Raw genomic sequence first — 23,853 nt, 5'->3', positions numbered from 1 at the left:
AATGACTGAGATTACTTGATTATAAATGAATTTCCCGTCTAAATAACTATTAACTTTTATTTTACAATTCTAAATCAGGAAAATAAGGAAAAAATGAGTTATTTCACTATATAAATCTTATACTCCTATTTAATATTATAGTGTTGTGTATATTTCAATTCAACACATTTTAAAATTAAAATAAAATTTAAAAGTTTTAGTTAATTAATTTTTGTATAAGTTGGTTAATCCTTTGACCTAGCCGATAGGATAAACTGTTTTCGATTTGACTAATTCACTGGTTTAATTGAGATTTTAGCGGTTTTATCAAAATATATTGGTTAAATTTGTTTGATTCAAAATAAATTAAAGAATGGCCTAATTAAATATTAAACAGCTAAGATTATTTTATTCGAAATAAATTCTCGCACAAACAATTGTTAACTTTTAAACAATTAAGAAAATCCCCATTGGCTAACTTTCATTTAACTTTTATTTTATAATCTCATATCGAGAAAAAAAGAAAAATGTAAATTGTTTCACTTATATAAAGTGAATCTTATACTCTCATTTATATAAGCAAAATGAAATTTTTAGTAAGAAGCTTTATGATCAATATCTCATACTAATTTTTTTAATTTTCTTAATTTTAAACAATTAAGAAAATCCCGATTGGTTAACTTTCATTTAACTTTTATTTTACATAATATAAAAAAATTAAAAATAATTATCATAGTTTTATTAAATAATATATTATTTTATCCTGTGCATAGCACGGGTGATATATTAGTATATATATATATATATTTTATATAAAATGTCAAAAAATCCAAAACAATTCAATTTTTTTCACTTCATAGTTTAGTTAAAAAGCCACTTCTCAAACTAGTCTTGGTTCCTCATTTCCCCTCTCTACTTTCTCTCTTTAAGTTTTTCTCCTATAGGGTAGTTTGAGTGAGTGTGCCGCTTGGGAGGAGAGGTGGGCTCCGGCCACCTCTCTTCTCTCCCCCCCTCTTTCTTTCTTCTATTTTTTGCAAAACAAACATTGGTAGATCTTTCTTCCCAATCTCTCCCAATATCTCCGCAGAAACCACCACCACCACGCCGAGGCCACTCCTACACCAAATCTGATTTCTTTCTCCCCACAAATCTTTATTTTGGTTTGCTTTTTGAGTTTTTATTTCTTTTTTATTTGGTATTTTGTATGTTTAGACTCCATGAGTGTGTTATTGGTAGCTTACTCTCTCTGGAGTTGAAGCTTTTGTGCTAACTCTAACTAACCTCAGTGCTGATCTCTTATGATCACTTCTGCGTTGCAGTATGGGATTAGGATCTTGCATGATCATGTCTTTGATATTATTATGGCTTTGCCTGTGTGCCTCTTTACTCATTTTTCCTTTATTTAGAATAAGCTCTATTTCTAAAAGCATAGAGTCCATTATAAGTGTCGTTTGGCTTATCCTTAATGGATTTTACTCCCGTTAATAAAAAAATAAAAATAAAAAAACCTAGTCTTGGTTTCAATTATAAATAAAAACAAAAATCCCAAAAAGAAGTTAAAAAATAATTGAATGCTAATTGAAAAACACTAGAAAGGAAATATATATATATATATATAATTTATACAAAAAGGTTGATATTGGAGGCAAAAAAAAATTTAACAGCTATTGAACAATTCAATTCAAAGATGCTTTGTTTCCTATAATAACTAGATAGGCATGGTATATAAAAATACCTATAATCATATCAAAACAAGTTCACAGGCCAAAAAAAAAAAAATACCCTTTTGAAAAGCTGTAGAGACACCTTAGTATAGCACCTCCATCTAACTTAGTTATTTTTACTTTTTAGTTAAGATAGTGAGTAATTCATTAATTTTCAACTCTATCAAACTAGTTTAAGTTAGGTATTTTAATTTTGATAATTTGACTTAACAAATAAATTCTAACACCCCCAAAATAATTACAATAATCCAACTCCAAACACCAATACAAAGTGACATAGATAAATAAGAAGCTTTCATTAAGCAGAGTTAATATACAAAAATGTGACACATGCGATATACATTCATAAATCGTTCATCTTGAATTTACAGTATGTGTTATGAATAGTGAAAAGTAATGAAAGCTAAACAAACATTCATCTGCCCTAAAGGCTTACATCTTTCCAAGTCACTGCTTGGTTACAACAAAAAAGAGTCTAACTCAATACAATTAAACCTTTGGCTATACAAAGTAAATACAATAAAAAAGAAGCTCTTGCTCCAAATCTCCCCAAACTACTATCTCGACAGAGGCATATCTTCAACACCTGGAAATGGTTTTTCCTAAATAAGGTGAGTCAAAACCCAATAGAAACAATCTAACACAATATATGAATTTTAACAAAATATAAGTACAATGTGCATATGCAATGCCTATAATAAAATCATTCGTATTCTACAAAATCATAATATGCCAAATTCTATATCTCAATTCACTTCAAGTCAATTCATTTCACCTCAATTCATAAGTCAAATTCATTATTATCCAAACAACCCAATTGAGGGTACAACTCAGTGGTTCTCTAATCAATACAACCATTACAGAAACACTTTAATTTTTTATTTTACGAAAATTGCGTCCACGGGAATCGGCACCCATGCCTACGCGTAGTTTTCGAAACTTTCACCCTGGACACATAAGCCAATTTAATTCAATAGAGTCCATCCCCTTTCTTCTCCCAAATATAGAGTATATCCCCTTTCTCCAACCAAATATCATACATATATAATGTATTAAAACACGGTCATATTCAATGACAACAGTTAAGAGATTAGTTTCAATTCGTCTAATCTTTATGCAATTTCTACAACAATCATAACTATCCTTCACCGATATCCCAAAACAGATATTTCTAACAGATATACAATCTCCAAGATAGATGAATTATTCAAATTTTCATAAGTGAGAGATAATACACATCCAACTCCACCATTTATATAAACATTCATCCAATTTCATATTTCCAATACCAATTTCATAATTATTTTGAACATTTTAGGAAAAAAACTTTATTCTCTCCCAAATCCAACCCATGTGTTAAAATCAACAAATTTCACACAACACATCCTCATATCTATACCCATAACCATTTTCAATAACTTCATGTGTAAACCCTTTTTGATTTTAAACCAAAACCCTAAGTTTGTCTAAAATCTTTCAAAATCCAAAATTTCGTACACAATCAACAAATAACTAAGTTAAAAATCATAGGAGAGTGTAGAAAGTCCCTACCTTAAGCTTAAAAGACCAAAGCAACAATGGAGGAACTTCAAAGACGCCGAAACCAAATCTTGTTCAGACAAAAATGAAGCTCTTAAGACGTTCTACCTTTTTAACAAAGGCACACGAGTAGAGAACCTAACAGATCTAAGTGAAAATGTAGAAAGAATGTAGGTTTTAGAGAAAGAGGCTCTAGATCTAGGGTTTTTGAAAAGTAAAGAGAGAGAGATGTGAAAAAGTGATATAAAATGTCACTATTACGGACTGAAATACGCACAGTCCGCTCGGGCGCAAGAAGTAACTCTTGAGCGTTAGACACAATAAGTTGTTCCGCTCGAGCGGAAGAAACGACGTTCGAGCGTAGAATACACACTCCTAGTAGTTTTACAAACAACAGACCAACGCTCGAGCGCAAGATAGGCTACTCGAGCTAAACTCGCTCAAGCGCAGAAAGAATCGCTCGAGCGTAGAATACACTCTCCCAATAGTTTTGTAGACCTGCAAAAGTACTGAGAGTTTGAAAATCTCACTCGAATGCAAGAAGTGTCGCTCGAGCGAATGAGCAAAAATCTGAGCAACTAAAGTTTAGAAACTAAGCAACAAATCTGTTCCAAACGCAACCATAACAACCCAATAGCCAAATTCAAAGAAACACAAGGGAAGCAAGATAATATCAACGATACAACACCATGAAACCCGAGTCCATAATACAATAAGGGTCTAGTCAAAACCGAAATCACTATATAAATATTGCTAGTGGTTTAGACTAGTTAAATGTTAAAAAATATTACTTTTAATATTTTGTGGAATTAGTTGTGTGGACTTTATAAAAAAATTAAATTTAAATTAACAAAAATAATGTTTAAATAGCATGACAAAATGATGGAGAGTTTATTGGAGAGTGTATTTAAAATGTGTATAGCCAAAATAGAAAAAGTGACTTTTAAACTAAACTATAACAAAATTTTTGCTAATTTGAAGAGGAATAGAAGTTGAAATAGTACAAATTATAGTTAATAATGTAATGGGTTGAACTAGTAGTTGTTATAATATTATAGTTATAAAGTAATGTTAATACATGTAAAATATAAGTACAAAGATGTGATCTCTTTATATTTATCTATTAAAAAAAATGTCTATCATTGTAATTCATAATTATAAAAATATCAATTATAAATTTTGTATATGAAATTGTAAATTTAATATTTTTCTAGCAAAGGTAATTTTTTACATAATTTTTGTACAAAAATTTCATCCAAAATAATGTGATTTTTATATTTTTAAAATTATGAAACAAACCGATGAGTCTTTTGTTTTGAAATGAGATAACTTATATAAAAATATAACAAACTAAACCATCAAAACATGAAATGAAATCCAACACATAATCATAGTCAGATAACAAACAAAAGAAAAACTTCAAACAAATATGAGAAAAAATTCATACATAAGTTCAAGAATCAAACTTTCAACATTATAATGAGGTACAAGAACTCATGATCGATGAGCTAAATATATTGGTGCCATTTGGTGCAATTTATTATAAAATAAAAACTGATAAACTAAAAACATAAGTATTATTTTTCTAATTTCTAGATAATCACTTTTTTTTCAACTTATTTAAGTTATTTTTACCTAATATATTGTAAGAAGAAGTTGTACGAAATAATTTAACACATACTTTCGAAATAAAAAAATAATTATAAGCCATTCAGATAAATTATAACAAACAAATTGTTTTTGTTATTATCTATCATGCACACCAAACTGGTAGAACTTCATGTTATATCTCTTTGTTATCTTGAGAGACCTAATTTTGTCTCATTTTTTTAATCTCCTCACAAGAAAAAAAACTCTATTGGGCGCCTCCATTCTCCCATCTATATATCGAATCATATGTCACATAACAAAAGGGCTGTCACCAAAATGAGTGAAAAAGACAACACACCGACAATACGACCAATAATAATGCTATATCATGCAGTTTTAGGTCATGGGATTGTCATATTTGATCAAGAAAAGCGTGTATAAATCAAATGGCTTGCTTGACAAAGCGAAAGAGAGCCTAAGATAGATGGTTATCATTGTAAGGGAATGAACCAAAAAATAATTGTAGAAATTTGTTTTCTTCCAATAATATTAGGGAGACAAGTTCTGTTTACTTTTTCTATTTTTGGCTAAGCAACAATTAGCCTACAATTTGGATATGATGGCTCATCCAAACATAATGCATTTATTATAATTAAAAACTTTAATCTAAATATTAGGAAAATACATGTTATCGTTTGAATGTATTTTGTTCATCAAGGTTACATGCACTTAAAAATTTACATTCATTTGTATCAAACAAAATACAATCATATGTCAATCCTCTCATATCTTATCTTGTACAATCGAATATAAGTTAGTACATTTTTTTAAAATTTTGAAAGTGAGCTAAGAAGTTAATTTATTGGCTAAAAACATACCAATAAAAAATATTAAAAAAAATAAAAAAATAAAAAAACATTTGCTCAAAAAGCTAACCTAGTTGACACATTTCCATTTTTTTGACTTTTTTCTAATGGCCTTTGACATGAGTACGTTTGGTAACCGCACAAACTTTCTGGATTTTTGTGCAAAATGTTTATAATAATAATAATAATAATGTACAATGTAAGAAAATAAGGAGTGCAAGAGAGGTATGTGGATAAAGTAGCTAAAGTGGACTTATTGACCAAAAATACATCAATTAATAGCTAAAATGGATTTTTTTGCGGGATGATGCAGGAAAAATATAACTGCAACTTATTGACACTAAGGAATGGTTTGACAATAGGCTAAAAATGTAACTGCAACACTTGTAGTCCCATTTCCCATCCAATAGGCTAGCCAAAAACTACTAGAAAAGTATTGTCAAAAACTTATAAAAACATTCATTCCTATTATCTACTTTTTATATTTATTTTTTTTTTGTAAAAAGTCGGAAAATTATTGTCAAATATTTTAATTTTTTTCACCTCATATATGTAGTTAAAAAATAACAACAAAAGTCACTTCTCAAACAAATCCGATGAGGTAGTAGGTACCTAACTGACTATATTAAGATGGTTACAAGGCCACATGGGTTTTTAGGCGTACAGTCTCTCAGGTTATTGTTGACATTCTCAACCATTGCCTAACAAGAACAGTTGCATACCTCTCTTGAATAGAAACTCAAACATGATAATCATTCCATGTGCTTTGGATAGATGGATATGAATTGTTAAAAATAGTAAAAGGCTTTGATAACATGACACAATGACTTGATTAAAATAAATTGTTATTGTTTAACAGATAATAAAAACTACAATCAGAAGCATAAAAAAAAAACAAACAAACAAACAAACTGAAAAGCATGGGCATTTCAGTATTATATATAGTGAGTGGCCATAACGACATTTGAATACAGTGATGTTTGTATTTATATACCAATTAGAATAAATGTTAGGGAAAATCGATGTGATTCCCCACAAATAAATCAATCAATGGGAATAAAAACTAATGCGGAAAATTAAATTAAAGGCAACACAAGAATTTTTACGTGGTTCCCTCAATGTGAGGTACGTCCACGGGATCGAAATCCGATTCCACTATCAACCAAATAATTCCAAACGATTACAAACGAGACACTAATGGTCTCACAAAACCACCCTTAGGTGAATTCCAAATAATCACAAATAAACAAAGAGGAAAGACCTCACCAAATAGATGAACCAAAATCTTCAGAATCAGAGTTGAAGAAAACCCAAAATAACGAACCAAACATCAACCACACAAAGAAAACCAAAGCTTGAACAAATCAAGCACTCTTGATTTGTCTTTCCCAATTGTCAAATTCCCAGGCACTATTACCGAAGCAATATGTTCCATGTAGCAGCCGCCGTTCACTTTTTGTGTGTTGAACAAAAAACCAATCCTTCCAATATTATAAATTTAGGGTTTTGTAACTAAACCCTAGTTGTATCCAAATTGGATTGGGTTTCTTCAAATATAATATATAAAAATATATTATACTAAATTAAGCCAAATTAAACCTCTTTTAATAAATCAACTGGGTCCCACACTCCAATAAGGAGGTATATCCCAACAATTCTCCCCCTACCGACTTAGGTGGAGAGATCAACCATACCCGCCAAAGTTCGACACTTTAAAAGTTTGTCCCTCGACAAAGTCTTTGTCAGCATATCTGAAATATTATCATCTGTGTGAACCTTTTCGAGTTGTAACAATTTCGAATCTAACACATCACTAATCCAGTGGTATCTCACATCAATGTGTTTCGATCTCGAATGAAAAGTAGAATTTTTACTCAAGTGAATAGCACTTTGACTATCACAATAAAGCACATACTTTTCTTGCTTCAAACCCAATTCTTGCAAAAATTTCTTCAACCATAACTCTTCTTTGCAAGCTTCTGTAATGGCAATAAATTCAGCTTCGGTAGTTAAGAGAGCAACACATTTTTGTAATTTAGATTGCCATGCCACAGCTCCCCCTGCAAAAGTCATCAAATACCCCGAAGTAGATTTTCTAGAATCAACATCACCAGCCATGTCAGAATCTGTGAACCCATCAAGCATCGGCTTACCATCTCCAAAACACAAACACACCTTCGAAGTCCCTCGAAGATACCTTAAAATCCATTTTACCGCTGCCCAATGTTCTTTACCCGGATTAGAGAGAAACCGACTCACCACACCAACTGCGTGAGCAATATCCGGCCTTGTACAAACCATGGCGTACATCAAAGAACCAACTGCTGAAGCATAAGGAACTTTCAACATCTCTTCTTTGTCTTTCTCACTTATAGGACATTGATTCGAACTAAGTTTGAAGTGACCCGCAAGTGGACAACCAACCGGCTTTGCTTTATCCATGTTGAACCTCTCAAGAATTTTCTCAATGTAGCTTTCTTGAGATAACCAAATCAGCCCGTCTTTGCGATCACGAACAATTTTCATACCAAGAATTTGCTTTGCCGGTCCCAAATCTTTCATAGCAAAAGACTTGCTCAACTCCAATTTCAACCTGTTTATCATGGTAGAATCTTGACCCACAATTAACATGTCACCAACATAAAGCAAAAGAATAATAAATTTACCATCCGGGAAATTTTTCACAAACACACAATGGTCCGAAGTGGTTTTAGTAAAACCATTATTCATCATGAAAGAGTCAAATTTTTTGTACCATTGCCGCGGGGCTTGCTTGAGACCATACAAACTTTTCTTCAATTTGCAAACAAATTTCTCTTTCCCTTTTTCCACAAAGCCTTCCGGTTGCTCCATGTAAATTTCTTCTTCAAGATCACCATGTAGAAATGCGGTCTTCACATCAAGTTGCTCAACTTCAAGGTTCATACTTGCAGCCATGCCAAGTACAACCCGAATAGAAGACATCTTCACAACCGGCGAGAAAATCTCATCAAAGTCAATACCTTTCTTTTGCCCAAAGCCTTTCACAACAAGACGTGCCTTGTACCTCAGATTCTTGCCATCATTCTTCAATTTGAAGACCCACTTATTTTTCAGAATTTTCCTCCCTTTAGGCAACTTCACTAAATCATAAGTGTGATTTTCAACTAAGGAATTCATCTCCTCTTCCATGGCCTTTTTCCAATCACCTTTCTTTGCATGCTCAATTGCTTCTTGGTAGCTCTCCGGCTCCCCTTGATCAGTAATCAACACAAATTCATTGGGAGGATACTTTCTTGAAGGTTGTCGATCCCTTGTAGATTTCCTCAACTCAAGTTGTGGTGGTAGTTCTTGAGTTGGATGCTCTTCCTCAATTTCTGACTCAACTTCATTAGAATTAGCATCATCCTCTACATCTTCAATAGGTGGCTGCACATCTCCCCCATTTTCATCATCAACTGAAGATGAAGGAGATGGATCCATGTCAATGAGATCACTTGTTTTTGGTTCCGGTTGATCACCTTTGCCAAAGTCTTCAATTGTTTGGTCTTCAAGAAACACAACATCACGGCTTCGAATGACTTTCTTGTCGACCGGATCCCACAATCTATACCCGAATTCATCACGCCCATAGCCAAGAAAAATACATTGTCTTGACTTACTATCAAGCTTGGACCTCTCATCTTTTGGAATGTGAACAAAGACTCGGCAACCAAACACTCTCAAGTGCTCATAAGACACATCTTTGCCGGTCCAAACTCTTTCTGGAACATCACCATTCAAAGGATAGGAAGGAGACAAATTGATCACGTCAACTGCTGTCTTCAACGCCTCACCCCAAAAGGATCTTGACAATTTAGCTTGTGAAAGCAAACACCTTGTTCTTTCCACAATTGTGCGGTTCATCCTCTCGGCAACGCCATTTTGTTGAGGAGTCTTCTTAACTGTCTTTTGGTGTCGAATACCTTGACTGCGACAATACTCATCAAATGGCCCAATGTATTCACCACCATTGTCTGATCGGATGCACTTCAATTTCTGCCCTGTTTCTCTTTCAACCATGGCCTGAAAATGCTTAAATACTTCTAGAACTTGATCTTTAGTTTTTAGTAAAAAAGCCCAAACTTTCCTTGAATAATCATCAATGAAAGTAACAAAATAAAGTGCACCACCATGTGTTCTAACTTTTAAAGGACCACAAACATCAGAATGAATCAAATCCAAAACATTTTCTTTTCTAGAAACAACATTTTTATGAAAAGAAACTCTATGTTGTTTACCCGCCAAACAATGAACACAAGTTTTAAGATGTGTACCTTTCAAACCGGGTAGAAGCTCTTTCTTGAACAATACTTGCAGCCCCTTTTCACTCATATGGCCAAGCCGCTTGTGCCATAATTCAGTAGAAGTATCTTCCTTAAGTGCATTGACAACACCTTTACAAATTTTTCCTTGCATCGAATAAAGTGTATGAGTCTTCTTACACTTAGCCACCACCAAGGAACCCTTTGTGAGCTTCCATATTCCATCACCAAATTTGTTGTTGAAGCCTTCATCATCAAGCTTCCCAGTAGAGATCAAATTGAGGCGAATGTCGGGAACATGCCTCACATCTTTAAGCAACAACTTGCAGCCCAGATTTGTTTCCAAGCAAACATCACCCATGCCGATAATCTTGGACAAACCTTCATTACCCATTCGAACAGAACCATAATCTCCTGCAGTGTAGGTAGTGAAGAAATCAACTCGAGAAGTCACATGAAAAGAAGCACCAGAATCAATCACCCAATTGCTCTCTTGGCCCACAAAATTGATACAATCATCTTCACAAACGACCATGAGATCAGCATTGGTAGTAACTGCCGTTGTGTCTTCTTGCTTCTTGTCCACACTTTTGTCACGCCTTTTCTCCTTATTCTTGAGCTTTCGGCATTCTCGCTTCATGTGCCCTTTCTCATGGCAATAATAACACTCAACGTCTTTCTTTGAAAAAGAACCATCTTTTGATTTGTCACGGCTTTGATCACGACCATGAGGAGTCTTACTCCTCCCCCTTGTTTTGCTTCGGCCTCTCACAACGAATGCTTCCGAATGAGAGGAACCCGCTGATTTTCTTCTAGTTTCTTCATTCAACAGGCTACTAGTGACTTGGCCCATTGTGACAACTCCATCGGGCGCTGAATTACTGACGGTCACAACCAAAGTCTCCCAACTTTCGGGCAAAGAACTAAGTAGCATCAAAGCCTGCAACTCATCATCAAAAACAATTTTCATAGAAGCAAGTTGGTTAACAATACTCTTTATTTCATTCAGATGTTCCGGAATAGGGCTGCCCTCTTTATATTTTAAATTAACCAACTTACGAAACAGAAAAACTTTATTTGTGGCTGATTTCCTATCATAAAGGCCCTCTAATTTTTTCCATAAATCATGTGCTGAAGTTTCAGTAGCAACATGATGAAACACACTGTCATCAATCCATTGACGGATAACACCAACAGCTTTTCGATTAAGCCTATTCCATTCATCATCTTTCATACCCTCGGGTTTGCCAGAATCACCCTCAATGGGTCCATATAAATCTTTACAAAATAATAGGTCCTCCATTTTAGTTTTCCAAGTTACCCAATTGCTTCCATTGAAGCTAGACATACGACTCACATTCCCCTCCATTGATTTACACAAATAAATAGACCCAAATAAACCGTAAGCTCTGATACCAGTTGTTAGGGAAAATCGATGTGATTCCCCACAAATAAATCAATCAATGGGAATAAAAACTAATGCGGAAAATTAAATTAAAGGCAACACAAGAATTTTTACGTGGTTCCCTCAATGTGAGGTACGTCCACGGGATCGAAATCCGATTCCACTATCAACCAAATAATTCCAAACGATTACAAACGAGACACTAATGGTCTCACAAAACCACCCTTAGGTGAATTCCAAATAATCACAAATAAACAAAGAGGAAAGACCTCACCAAATAGATGAACCAAAATCTTCAGAATCAGAGTTGAAGAAAACCCAAAATAACGAACCAAACATCAACCACACAAAGAAAACCAAAGCTTGAACAAATCAAGCACTCTTGATTTGTCTTTCCCAATTGTCAAATTCCCAGGCACTATTACCGAAGCAATATGTTCCATGTAGCAGCCGCCGTTCACTTTTTGTGTGTTGAACAAAAAACCAATCCTTCCAATATTATAAATTTAGGGTTTTGTAACTAAACCCTAGTTGTATCCAAATTGGATTGGGTTTCTTCAAATATAATATATAAAAATATATTATACTAAACTAAGCCAAATTAAACCTCTTTTAATAAATCAACTGGGTCCCACACTCCAATAAGGAGGTATATCCCAACAATAAACGGATTTCTTGTGTCAAATTCTTGGTACGCGAGTTTGACTCTAACTTGAAATGTTTATTTGAATTGGGTCGTGTCGCTTTTGTGTTAGTGTTGAAAACTAATTAGCCCTAACTCTCTAACTTTGTTTGGTTTATGTTGTGCTAACTTATCATGTTGAAGATTCTCACCCGTTGGATAATTGCTATGTCCTCTACAAGCATTTTATGCAAACTAAATATCCAATTGTACTATATGACAAGTTAAAGCCTACCAAAAACCAAATTTAGTTTTTCTGAATTTTTTATAGATGAAGGAAAAAAACGGGTAATAACGGTTTGGATCAAATACTTGAATTATAAATCTCGTTTGGAAAATCCTCAGTCAATTGAGAAGTTACTAAAGTTTCTCAATATTTATCCACACTCCAAATTTCTAGGCTTTCAAATGGTAACCTCAAAATAGATGAATAAAGAGAGAACTTATTGTTTTTGTGATGATCTTCACAATGTTGAGCATGCACTTGTACAGCCATCTTTGGCAAGGCTATGCGTACCTCATGGTGTCCAAGACCATGTATACCTCATGGTTAGGCTATACCATATGTACCACATGGTTTCCAAGACCATGTGTCCCTCATGGTTACACCATGTGTAGATAGACCATGTGAACCATGTGGCCTTCAAAGTTAAACCATGCCATGTGTACATAACATGTATTATATGCTTAATCATCATTTCTCAATCTCTCATTCAATCTACCCGTCATATGGAAAAATGGAGCGTACAACCTAACGAAAATGTATAAGGTAGAAGTGCTATATTAAGTCACCATAAACTAACATAGCACATCACTCAAAATATCTAATCTACACCCCAAATTCATTGGATCACACCAAATTAAACATTTTAAAACCCCTCGCTAGTCATAGCTCATAAACATGCTTGACCTCAACACTATATATGTACTCGTGATTATATCATGATCTCAAATCCGACACAATCACCCGAGCAATGAGCTACAATACAAGGGTATGATTTCCAACCATCTTCCCTAGCCACTCATATCAATTTACTCAAACTTGACCGCTTTCCTAAACATGGTCCTCTGGATCGTGTTCATCATGACCCTTAGATAACATGCTAAAGTAACGACATCATGTCATCACTTCATGATATAGTTCTGAGTTCAAGGGTATAGAGTAGGCATATTATTGGCCTAACAGGGCTCACACAGTGCTAGAGTAGGGATCCATCTAGCCATTCCCTTAAGTGGTCGACGGTAGCACATACAGTATGATATGTATGCTACGGCGGAGCTCCAACTAAATTAGGTCTGTCACTCTCTAACGCCATACGAATCTTAGTCTAGTCGGTATACAAGCGTCTAACTTGAGTTTATTAGCATATTCACTCATCAAGTGCTTATGTAAGACCTCACATTCGGCTATATTCAGGCTTCATAAAGCTGTGGATTACTTCATGTTCGACCTTTTTAAAGTCTCATCTTAGCCAATGTTAAGACGACATCTTATAATAATAAATCAATTTTGTTCGCTTCTCAAGTTATAAAACATTTTCATCGCTCGCTCTCTAAGAGACAAGATAATTAATGTCTCATCATGCTCACTCTACAAGCACTAGGGTGATCGCCAGTGTAAGAAGGCTGATCTAAGCCTGGTGACATCATATATGATGTGTGCTAATAGTATCAATTACGCCATAAAATCACATGAATAAATAATTATGCATGAATAAATAATTACACATAAGATACTCGAAAATATCCAACAAAGTCAATGAGGTATCCATAAAAATATCAAATCCTACGAAGTCCTAAACTCCGAACATGAGTTTGGAAAACATCTCTAGCAGTGGCTTTAGTAAGTAGATCAGCCGCCATCCTGTTAGTAAAGATATGATGTATGGCTATCTCCCATGGTGCAACGACATCTTGAATAAAGTAAAATCGAATGTCGATGTGTTTGGTTCTACCATGATACTTGGGATCTTTAGAATGTGCCAAAGTTACCATACTGTCAACATAGATCATAACGGCTTCATCTGCAAGAGCAGTGATCCCAAGGCGTTGAAGAAATCTCCTCAATCAAACAACCTCTTGTACTGCTACTGTACAAGCAACGTACTCTGACTCTATCGTGGACAAAGCAATGCATGATTGCTTCTTACTATACCAAGAAATAGTCGCTCCACTAAGTAGGAACAATTAACCAATGATAGACTTGCACTCATCTTTATCAACAGCCCAGTCTGCGTCACTGTATCCCTTTGGTCTCAAATCTCCACCTTGATAGCAAAGAACGAGATCCATTATCCCACGAAGATAGCGAAAAATCCTCTTCACTGCTTGCCAGTGAACAAGTCCTAGGTTATTCTGATAACGACTGACTAATCTCATTGCAAAATATATGTCTAGTCAAGTACACATCTTAGCATACATCAAACTACCAACTGCACTCACATAAGGAACTTTTTCCATTTGTTTCTTTTCCTCATCTATCTTAGGGAAAAAATCAATGCTTAGATTATGTCCCTTCTCAATTGGAGTGCCAATGGGTTTGGAATAGTGCATACAAAACCGTTCCAAGATCTTTTTAATGTAAGTCTCTTGAGACAAACCAAGAAGCCTCGTAGAGCAATCTCTCAGGATCTTAACTCCGAGTACATAATTTGCCTCTCTCATATCTTTCATTTCAAATGTAGAGGACAACCATTCTGGAGTGGCGACAATCATCTCCATGCCATTTCCAGCTAACAAAATGTTGTCAACATACAGTGATAAGATAAGGAAACTCTTTCTTGATCGTTTGACATACACACAATGGTCTTCTTCCATCATCTCAAACCCAGTCGAAATGGTGACTTTATGGAATCTAAGGTACCATTGTCTAAATGATTGATTTAAGCCATAAATGGAACGTTTGAGGTAGCATACTTTGCGCTCTTGTCCATTGACCTCAAAGCCTACTAGTTGATCCATATAGATCTCCTCATCTAGTTCTCCATTGAGAAATGCAGTCTTAACATCTATTTGGAAAAGTTCCAAATCCAAATGTGCGACAGTAACTAGAATTAGGCGAATAGAGGCAAATCTCAGCACCGGGGAGAATATCTCATCATAATCTATACCCTCTCTTTGGGTATAACATTTCGCCACAAGACGAGCTTTGTACTTATCAATTGATCCATCAACCTTGCGTTTAACTTTTAAGACCCATTTGTTACCAATGGTCTTGCACCCAGGTGGAAGGTCAACCAACTTCCAAACTTGGTTCCGAGCCATAGAACTCATTTCATCCTTTATAGCAGCCATCCCCTCATTAGCATTAGGTGAAACTAATACTTCCTCATATGAAGCAAGCCCATCAAGATCCAGCGAAGTACGCATGAAAGATTCTCCCTCAATCTCATAACAACAACGATGAATGGTTACACATTCACTTCTACGTAACTGGATCTTAGTAAGTCATTTTCTAGTGGAACACTCTCACTAGGAAGTAAATCACTCCCATTATCTTTGGCGATTTCATGACAAGTCACTAATTCTCCACTCTCGCCAAAAGATGGTGTAATTTCCCTAAAAAGATCTTTCTTTACTTTACCAATACTAGGAAATTCATTCTCAATGAAATTGACATCTCGCGACGCATTTTCAGTCATTCCACCATTAGGTTGTTCACCATACATCACATAACCCTTTGAGCATTCTAAGTATATCACAAACACTTGTTTATTTACTCTAGGGCCTAACTTCTCATACTTATGAGAAATACTGTAAACAAAACCGGCACAACTCCAAGGCCGCAAATGCTGCAAATTTGATTTTGCGCATTTCCATAATTCATATGGAGTTGTTGGAATTGACTTTGAAAGCACACGGTTAAGGATGTAGGTAGCAGTCAAAAGAGCATTCCCCAAAAAGATATAAGGAGGTTGGCTTGTGCCATCATCAATCTAACCATTTCAAATAAAGTGCGATTCCGTCTCTCTACTACATCATTTTATTATGGAGTCCCTGAAATCATTAATTGCCTGCATATCCCTTTTTCCTCACAAAGCCCCCAAAACTGATGTGATAAATACTTACGCCCTCGATCTGTTCGAAGGATTTTCAATTTCCTGTCTGTTTGATTCTCAACTAGTGCAACAAAGCACTTAAAACAATCCAATGCCTCAAAGCGATGTGAGATCAAATAAACATAATTGAATCGTGAGTGATTATCAATAAATGTAAGGAAATAAGAAGTGTCATGGCATGCCTTTACCTCATAGGTCCGCAAATGTCAAAGTGAACTAAATCTAGAGGATATAACGCCCTAGGTGCCTTTCCAAAAGGCTTCCTACAGGCCTTTCCTGCCAAATAAGATTCACACACAGGCAAACTTACATTTGCAAGATGCCCCAACAGGCCTTCTTTAACTAGTTTAGTCATTCTATCTTTGCCTATGTGACCAAGTCTAGCATGCCAATTAACAGAATTTAAAGAGTCATTATTACAACACACATAAGAATATGAGAAAAAAATCCAAATCTAGCATAAAGAAACCATTGGAAAGAAATTACATAAAAATCCAATTAATTGTCAACAAAATGAAAACTAAAATCAAATCCTAACAAAACAATAACTGATTAAAGATTACACTAGATACTAGGTGCATAAAACATGTCATGGAGGAGTAAAAAGTGCCCCAGACACGTCTTGAGCTAATAAAAACCAACTCCATGGACATCCTCACGAGTTTCATTACCCACAGTAACGTACTGCCTGCCAACAGGTATCTTTCTATAATCCACAAACCCAACTCTTTCTCTAGTTATGTAGCGAGTTGCACCTAAGTCTACAATCCAACCGTGGAGAGAATTAGTAACACATACATGTGAACAAACACATGTGCTGAAAGAGTTAAGGAAAATGTCTACCTTCTTTGCATCAGGACATTCCCGAGCAAAGTAACCTAGCTTCCCACAGTTATAGCACTTGACTTTAGTCTTGTTTTTGTTTCCAACGCACTTTCATTGACGGCGCTTCATTGCATTACCTTGCTTAGGACCAAGGTTACTAGCTGCACCACCATGCCTTCCTTGCTTGTTACGCTTGGGCATGAATGCCTTATGCTACCCATCTTGGGCAACAAGGATAGTATTGTGGTGCGTCCCTAGGCACTCTGCTTCAAGCTTAAGGTGGCGAGAAATATCAACACATGTTCTCATTGTGTGTAAGCACAAGTTTCATTTGCCCCCATTAATCGAGCAAAGAACATCACAATTGTAACCTGCTATTCATCAGTAAGAATATTACCAGTGGCCTTCAAATCACGTATCATGGCTGACATATCTTTGAGATGCTCAACCATAGAGTGTTTTGGATCCATAGCATATTGCTCAAATTTCAAAATTAGAACACACAACCTAGTTGCAGATGTCGTCCCATAGGTAATTTTCAATTAATTCCACATATCATGAGCAATAGGGCTTACCTCAAACTCCCCAATGAGATCATTGTGCATGCTGCTAAGCATAGTATAGCGCACACCGATCTCTCCTTACCCATTTCTCATGGCGTTCCATGTCACGGCGATGTTGGGCAATGGTCTCTTCTTCAGGACAGATCATAAGGGTGGCCAAAGTATCTAGAACTTCTTATTCATTAAGCAAGTATTGAATTTTTTCTGTGCCATGTATCATAATTGGACCCATCCAATTTTTCTCCTTTGGCGAGGTCAGCAACAGCATTCTTAGAGGTCATTGCACTGATGTTATTACACAGGGTTTGACACATAATTTTTTTTTTTTTAATTTTATTCCCCAAAACATAATTGGTATACAATATTTCCACTTACATAGAGAGATCGAAAATTTCGCTAAGCTCATAATCATCTCCCTCTATATGAGTTAAAATATAGCACCTAATTAATTTTTAAATAAAATTATATAAGAGGCAAAACCATCTCTTAAATCCACAACATGAAACCAAGCATTATATGTAACATCCCAAATTTTACTCTAAAGATTGAGATCAAGGTGCCAAGAAGGTTGGAAAAGTCAATATAGTCTCTCTTCCAAGTCCAACCACTTTAAATAGTAAAACTATCTGTAGACACCCTATTTTTGACCGACCTTAAGACTCAGACATCACCGATTGAGCGCTCGGTGACGTTGCATATCGTGCTCGTTCAGAAGTCTCAGAGTCGCGATCGCGAGCCCTGCCTCCGGATTTCCGAACCCTCTTTTGCGCCTTGCCTCGGTTTGTGAACCAGACTCGGTTTTCTTTGTTTCTTTTCCTGAGGGGAGGGAGAGGTCCCGTAGACCATCTCTCAGTGGTCGTGGGCTACATTTTGTGGCTGTAGGCCATTTTGCCCATTTCGGAGCCCGGTTTCCGGTTTTTCGGGACCGTTGGCCGTGTGCCTCGGTTCGGGACCGCCTAACCATCTCCGTTTGCTTTGATTTTTGGCATACTTCTTATTTACTCCCTTTTGAGGGACACTGAGCTCTGAGAGACCCACTTCGTGGTCGAATGCCACTTTCGGTGCTTAACAGGCAATTTTCGGGGCCCCAAACTGCGCGTTTTGGCCCCCGAGCATTCGTTTTGCATCGGTTTTCGTTCATTTTTGGCAGGTACCTCTGTTTCATCACCAGGAAGGCCGTAGAAGGGTGGGAGGCCAGCAATTGTTTCAGCAACCAGTTATATTCCTCCGGCGCCCTCCGACGCCCATTTTTTTCTCACTTCCAAGCCAATGTTGAACAACCTTGGGCCATTTTCTTGAACTTTTAACCACATATTTGTGTTGTACACACATGGGAGGACACAAAAGTTGGTGGCCGGCCAGTAATTCCATCTGACCCTTTTGACCCCCCCTAAAAGTGGCTTGTTCTCTCTCCTGTTTTACAGTTACCAATTTTGAACCACAGGGTTGTGTTGAGGACACCTGGGAGGACACCAATTTGTGGTGGCCGGCCACTAAATCTTCTTGACCTTTTTGACCCTTAGCCGGCCGGCCATGGAAGGTAGCCGGCCGGCCACCTGCAGCTCCAAAAACTGGCCGGCCATGATCCTTGCAATGTGTACTTTACAGCTGTATAGCTGTTTTTCCCCAAAAATATCTGTATCCGGGGGACAGCTTTTGGGGGAGAACTTGGTCTTTTTTCCCCCACTCTTTCCCTCCCTTTTCTCCCTCTCCTTGGTCCATATAACCAGCCTCCAGCTCTGGTTTGAAGGGTTGGAAAATTGCTTGGAACTCACACATACATATCTCCCTCCATCTCTCTCATTTTCTTAAAAATTCCTAAGTCCTACACCTCATTTCTTCATCACCACCAAGCACCACCACCACTACTCCATTTCCAGCAGTTTGGGGAGCTTTCCAGCAGCTAGGAGGCATCACTTCTCAAGCCAAGAAGCAACCAAAGACTTGTCTTCAAGGGTGAGTAGTATTTCTCCTTTTTTGAGCTTATTTTGGTATCATTTCTTAGCCATACATGCTTGCTGTTTTGAGCTCCGACCAAAACTGAAAAGGTCATTTTTTTGAGATCATTTTCTTATCTCATTAAGGGCTCAACACTGTTTGAGGCCCCCATCTTGCACTTTCTTCATTATCCCTCTTGTATGCCATAATCTTGCATAGTATTTTTGGCCTATATGTAATTTGTTTTGGAGCATGATGTAAACTGTAAATAGGCTTATTTTGAGCCCCTCTTCAACATTGAAGAAGGGCTCATCACTGTTTGAGACCTCCATGTACCACTTGTTTTTATACCCCTCTTTATTCCCCATTTTTGGCATGATTTATTAGCCTATTGTGCTTCCATTTTTGGACGATTTTCAGAACTGAAAAAAGTCTTATTTTGGCCTCCTCTTCATATTTTATTAAGGGTATTTCACTGTTTGAGGCATCCTTTATATACTTTGTGTTATATCTCTCTTTTTTTGCCATATTTTGCATGATATTTTTGGCTTGTATACATGCTGTTTTGGGTCCGGCCATCAACTGTAAAGTGCATTATTTTTTGTCCCTCTTCAGTGTTGTAGAAGAGTCTTTCTCTTTTTGGGCTTTGCATCTACCATTTGCTCCTTTGTCCACTTTTTGGCCCATTTCTTGCATGAGAGTTTAGCCATACCTGTGCTGGTTTTTGTGGCTTTCCATAAACTGTAAAAGATCATGTTTTGGGCCCCTCTTCAACTTTGTTGAAGGGCCCTAATCTGTTTGGAGACAGCAGCTGTGAGTTGCTTCTTTATCTCGCATTTAGGGCCATTTTCGCATGCTAGTTTTGCCTTGTTTCTGTTTGCTGTTTGGCCATGCTTTGAACTGTAAAAATGCTTATTTTGGGGCTGCCTTGCTTCTGTCTTTTCACTCCATGTACCAATTATGCATGCTTTGTATAGCTGTAAGCCATTTCATGTACCTAGTTTCGCATTTCGGAAGAAATCCCATGCATCGGGTGTCATTTCGCCTTGTTTCGGGGCTGTTTTCCCCCTCATTTTGCTACTGATTTTTTCATTTTTGCATATCATATTCCATGTCTTTGCCATGTCTCATTAGAGTGGCATTTCGGTGCCTGAGGGTCGGTTCTCGGTTTGCGTGCACGCGTGCACGCATTTTGAATCATCTTGTTTTCATCTGATGGCTTCTTATGTGAGTGTGGCTGAGGCTCTCTCATGTTGGTGTAAGCCCATTATTGCATTGCGTATGCCATTTCATCCATAGCATTATGTATGCTCGGTTGTGTATTACCTCGTGTAGCGTGTATGCCATTCCATAACATTGTGTATGTTAGGATTGTATCTTAGTTGCATTTCATGCATGTCATGCATATTGCATCGTGTTCGGGATAGGAGTTAGCCCGAGCACGGGAAACGAGGCGCATTTCGTACTCCGAGTAAAGGGACGTGTCTCAATTCTCCAGTCACCGACACTCCGGATCGTCCATGATGGAGTTAGGTCTTGTTGTGTTTTCATGTGCATTCATTTCATATTAAATTGTGCAATTCGACTCCTCGGCCATCATGCCTCGATATGCGTGATTGGTGGCACGAGGATCAAGGCATGCACATATTTGTGAAAATACATTGCTATGCCCCTTTCCTGCTCTCTGTTGCAGCAAATGAAGAATCAGCAACTTTTTGGGGCTTGGCACGCATTCAAGAACAGGTGCAAACAGAGGCTAATTGGGGCATCCCGATGGATTTCCGCGCAAAGCAGCCTAAATATACATCATTCATCAGAAGCAAGGCAGTTCCTGACTTGCACGCCAGTTTTACAGCTTTCTTAGTTAATTTGTTAATTAATTAGGAATTTGTATATTATTTGGACTGTACTATTCTTTTATTCGGGACTGTAATTATTTATTTAGGACTGTATACTTATTCGAACCCTCCGTGCGAGGGCAATGTTGTAATAAGTGTGCGTGTGTGTGTTGTATGTCTTCCAACCCCACGTCTTTCTCCCTTTTATTTATTCGCTTATAATGGTTAGATTAGGGCATGTTTCAATTAGCATACAGTATGATAGCATGTTTGCATTCATTCATCTGTTTTGCATGCACCGGGCTCGACGCATCATGCTAACTGCATTGTATTTTCAATTCCAAATTGAATACATGTTAGCTGTAGCATTTCATATGCCGTGTTTAGAATAGCCGAGCCTGCTATAGTTGCATTTTTGTATGTGTTGCATTAGACATTTCTGTATACTTAGGATCATGCATGATTTCTAAAGTAGTTTCTGTTTTAGCTTGGAGTACTCGGTGAGTTTTTATGCTTTAGCATCCTTGCATGTGTGTGAGTGATTGCCATGATAGCATGCTTACCATGAGGCTATTTGCTTATGTGATATAACTGCCTGAATGCCTGTGGGTGAAGGTTAGGTTGTTAGGATTGGAACAAATCATTGACTGTGAGTTTTAAGCCCACTAGATAGTGGCAAAACCATTTTTTCTAAGCCTACCCGAGGGTGGCAAAATCTGCATTTTAAGCCTACTTACGAGTAGCAAACCACCTTTCGAAAAACAAACATGAAATGTTCTGTTCCAATTCGGGCGACCCGATCTATACTTGTATGCTGCGCGCATCACATAGTAACCTAGGCTAATAACCGGAATAAGAATACATAATGTTTTCAAAAATAGATATCATGGTTAGTAGAGGCCGGTCTCTGACCGGGCGAGCGGGGGTGCTCACGAAGTGACCTTCCCCAATCGTACCCAAGTTTCCGAGCCGAGGCAACTTTGGTGATGACGGACACGTGGCCTTTGGCACCGAGTCAGGGTTTCCTAAATTTTCCCAAAATAAAATATTTAGGTGGCGACTCTGTATCTGGCAAAGCAGTCCATGTTTGGCACTTCTTTCAAAAATCAGTTTTCTCAAAACGATTTGCCGGATTTGGACTCTTTGGTTCAGATTAAGAACCGTGACAAAATTTGAGAGTCTTGAGTTGTAGTGACCCCAAATGAACGGAACGGGAGCTCGTCCCCCCGGGAGCGTTCGGGGACGTCTACGCTATCTTTTTGACAGATCTTAAGAGGTATTAACATAATGTCTCATAAGTAACGTGGAGATAGGTAGGTATAAGGTCACATAATATATATGAATCAAAACATCCCCTCTGCTTTTCTTTGCTTTAGGCAAAGTAGTAATTGAAGAGGAACAAAAATTTGTCCCTGCAGCTTTTCTTTGCTTCGAACAAAGTAGTGATTGAATAATGATAATAAACAAATTTACAATACAAAAGGAGTCATCAAATTATACACAATAATTAATATGACAGGAAAAAATAATTTTCTAAAATTTCCTCCAAAAACAACGATTTGAACCAAAAATTTTTGAAAATCATAACTTTTTCAATATAACTCCGATTAAAGCCCATTTTATATGGATGGTCACAAAGAATACTTTCAAAATATGTAAATTTCACTTACATAAAAGAAAAATAAAAAATTGAGATAAAAAATCCGCTTTTATGGAATTTTCTAAAAACGTTTCTCAACATGCCATGATATTCAATAATATTGAATTAAACATGAATAAAACTAATCTATGAAATGCAAATCATATGAAGTGAAAACAAGCAACTTGGCTCTAATACCAATGAAAGAAAAATACGAGTAATCATATTACTTGATGCGGAAACGGTTTGGATTGGATGCTTGAATTACGAGGCTCGTCTGGAAAACCCTCTGTCAATTGAGAAGCTACTAAACCCCAAGACAAGTGGTCGAATGGTAAAGTCTGGAGGATAAAATTCATAGGTCTCGAGTTCGAATCACCCCTTGGGGCCACTGGAGGTTTGCCTGGTCGTTAACTTCAAGGACCTCAGGATTAGTCCTGGCTTCCCTTAAAATCGGCGGGTTGGGAATACCTGAGTTATGAAAAAAAAAAAAAAAAAAAAAAATTGAGAAGCTACTAGAGTTTCTCAATATTTATCCACACTCTAAATTCCTAAATTTTCAAATGGTAACCTCAAGATAGATGAATAGAGAGAGAACTAATTGTTTTTGTGATGATCTTCACAATGTTAAGCATACACTTATATAGCCATCTTTGGCAAGGCCATGTGTACCTCATGGTGTCTAAAACCATGTGTCTCTTATGGTTAGGCCACACCATATGTACAACATGGTTTCCAAGACCATGTGTCCCTTATGATTATGCCATGTGTGGATGGACCATAGGTACCATGTGGCTTTCAAGGTTAAGCCACACCATGTATACCGCATGGTTTCCAACAATAGAGATGTGCTTAACAATATAGAATTTATGTACACTCTGTAGATTGAAATGATAAAGGAAACAAGAAATTGATAAGGTGGGT

The 23,853-nt window shown here is 36.7% G+C and overlaps 1 long non-coding RNA gene across 1 annotated transcript; it reads right to left on the bottom strand.

Annotated features, from left to right (window-relative positions):
* Nucleotides 1–1,980: 1,980 nt before the first annotated feature.
* On the bottom strand, nucleotides 1,981–23,624 carry LOC114266573 (uncharacterized). The gene is made up of 2 exons (XR_003630689.2): nucleotides 23,160–23,624; nucleotides 1,981–2,289 (listed from the first exon to the last, which is right to left on the bottom strand). It is a non-coding gene; the product is annotated as an uncharacterized LOC114266573 (long non-coding RNA).
* Between the last annotated feature and the right edge of the window lie 229 nt (nucleotides 23,625–23,853).

The sequence above is a fragment of the Camellia sinensis genome, chromosome 5 (assembly GCF_055761805.1).
Source record: "Camellia sinensis isolate YWXY chromosome 5, ASM5576180v1, whole genome shotgun sequence".
Lineage (NCBI taxonomy): Eukaryota > Viridiplantae > Streptophyta > Magnoliopsida > Ericales > Theaceae > Camellia > Camellia sinensis.
The sequence above is the reverse complement of the archived record's forward strand: the minus strand, read 5'-3'. Positions and strand labels throughout refer to the sequence as shown.